Raw genomic sequence first — 2556 nt, forward strand, 5'->3', positions numbered from 1 at the left:
TTCTCTGCCGGTTTATCACAAGGTGAGTTACTTTTTTTATTTCCTGCTTTTTAAACACATGTGCTCTACGGTACAGGTTAGCTCTGAGTGTTAGTGAGGTTTGCTAATGTAAACAAAGACGAGATTACGTCCAAAACACGTCAGGCATGGTTTCTGATAGCAACTTTCTGTGTGTCCGCTGACGATTTGACGTCAGAACGGCAGCAAATCTGTATCCGCTCGTTTAAAAGATTTGGGTACGGAGGAAAAAGAGAGAGGTTTTTATTTCTGATGCTGCGTGAGTCCCTGACCCCACCGGGGAGGGGACACATATTTATGTATAACAGACATCACGAAGTGCATTTTGCATGATAGGTCCCCTTTAAGCTTACAAAAAACAAATAACAAAACCTGACTAGACTGGAAAATATCCTTCTTAGTTGAAGCCTTGGCACGACCATCAATGGAAACAAGCAAGATGAACTGAAACAGGACAGGGGAGACACAGGACTATTTAAACATAAAGGCCCTGACACACCAAGCAGTCCCCAGAGAACTCGCCGATGCCGACGCCGACTGTTGCGTCGGCATGTTCTCCTGCGTCTTGGCCATGTGTCACACTGGAACACCACCGCAAAGACTTCAGCCGAGGACGTACGAACTGCGCATGCGCGAGTGGCAATAACTCTCCTTACAGCAGGTGGTCGTAGTGTGTATTTTCATTTCAAAAGATGTGGCAACAACCGGAAGACAGAGAAGAAGAACAGCGTACGTGATTTTATAACAAACAACAATAGTGTGTGCGTTCCATTTTCACTCTCGTCCTCCGAAAACATGTTTCGTGCGGTACTGGAGCCTTCAGCTATTGGAGGTGTTGCTTGTGGAAGACATTCTCAAGGCAACCATTTCGCTTCTCATGCACAATCGCTAGCTGAACAGCCAATCAGAGTGATTTCTTTGTCTGACTGCCTGTGGCCCAGACGCACGGCCGATCAACCATGTTAATCGGTCCGTCGTCGGCCATAAAGCCAAATAAGGCGTGTCACGGCCGACGGGTGCGGGACAACAACAAATTGGAAGTTTGGAGCGACAGGGGCACGCTTCGTCACTCCTCGATAACGAAAACCGCCGATTTCGGCCTGGTGTGTCAGGCCTTTAGTTGAGTGGGAACAGGTGGAACCAAATAGGGGCGGGGCAGATGCTGAGGGTGTTTCTCAATTCGAGTAAAGCTGCTCCAGAGCCATTATTTCAAGCATACTACGCCATCGAGTGGCCGACGAAGGACTGTTCCAATCTCCAGCATACTTGGAATTCTACCCGAGCCTGGCGTACTTCGTAGCGAGAAATTTTGAAGGCTGCAATGTGTAGACTCCGCTGTCTAAAATCCCCACAATGCTCTTGCGCACGGACCAAATTTCCCGCAAANTGATGCGAGTAAAAACAGCTCGCAGCCGCGGTGAAACTCGAGTGATTAGAGCGAAGCGAATATTCGCATCGCGTCCGGTGTGAACAGACAATTACGGCCCCTACACACGGCGGCGTGCGTTGCCGCTTCAACGCTTCTGCCCATTCACTTTGAATGGTGACGTCACGATTCGCCGAACTCTCTCGCTGCAAAAGTAGAGCAATGTTCTACTTTTGCCGCCTCGNGGAAAAAAATATGTCAGTATTCTGAGGCTCTGAGCCCCATTTCTTTTCCTCACGGACGGCAAAAAAACTCCGACATTATACAATTTAAAATAAAAGGGATAGGGTTAGGCTTAAGGTAAGATATTGAGTAAGAAAATGTTTTTATAAACCACAAAGCTTCTGGTCTTCCAAGACCCTACCGGACAAAAGGACGTGGTGCAGGCACGAAACACACTACCAATAGAAATACATTGCTTTTAAAATCGTTCTGTGTGACACGAAAATCGTGTTGGTGAACACGAATCAATAGATTAAATTAATTTCGTGACTATAACATGAAATGCCGTGAGACTGGGCTGCTTCTACAAAGAGGTTTCAGAAGCGGTTTCATTCAGCAACTCTCTACATCTTGCATTAAACATTTAAAAAATAAATAATACTTTTCACACTTGTATAATGCATATAGTATCCTAGTTACCCTACTGCTGCTGGCAAAATGTGATATAAATAGAACGATATTAAATCTAATCGTATCAAATAAAACAAAAACCACCTAGGTAGATAGAGGTCATTTCTTTCACACTTAGGGTGAAGTGACATTTTTTAATTCCTACATTTTCTCTATAACTGCTTTGAAGCGATGTATAGTAGACACTTTGGTACCACTTTACAATAAGACTACCCTTATAAAGAATAGTTTGTAATTCATTTATTGAACACTTTATAAATCCTTAATAAGCTTTTATAAGACATGACATAAACAGGGCGACTGTGACCGGTTGCTTGCCAAATAGTGAGCCCACATGTTACCAACAGATACCAAGGATGCTGGCTGATGAAGGAGACGAAGTAAGCTAGGTAGCCAATATAAGACTTAACAGTCCAGATAAATGTGGGCTAACTATTTGGCAAGATGACTAAGTCTTATATTGGCTACCTAGCTTACTT

The sequence above is a fragment of the Notothenia coriiceps genome, unplaced genomic scaffold (genome assembly GCF_000735185.1).
Source record: "Notothenia coriiceps isolate Sejong01 unplaced genomic scaffold, NC01 NC01_scaffold00024823, whole genome shotgun sequence".
Taxonomy (NCBI): domain Eukaryota; kingdom Metazoa; phylum Chordata; class Actinopteri; order Perciformes; family Nototheniidae; genus Notothenia; species Notothenia coriiceps.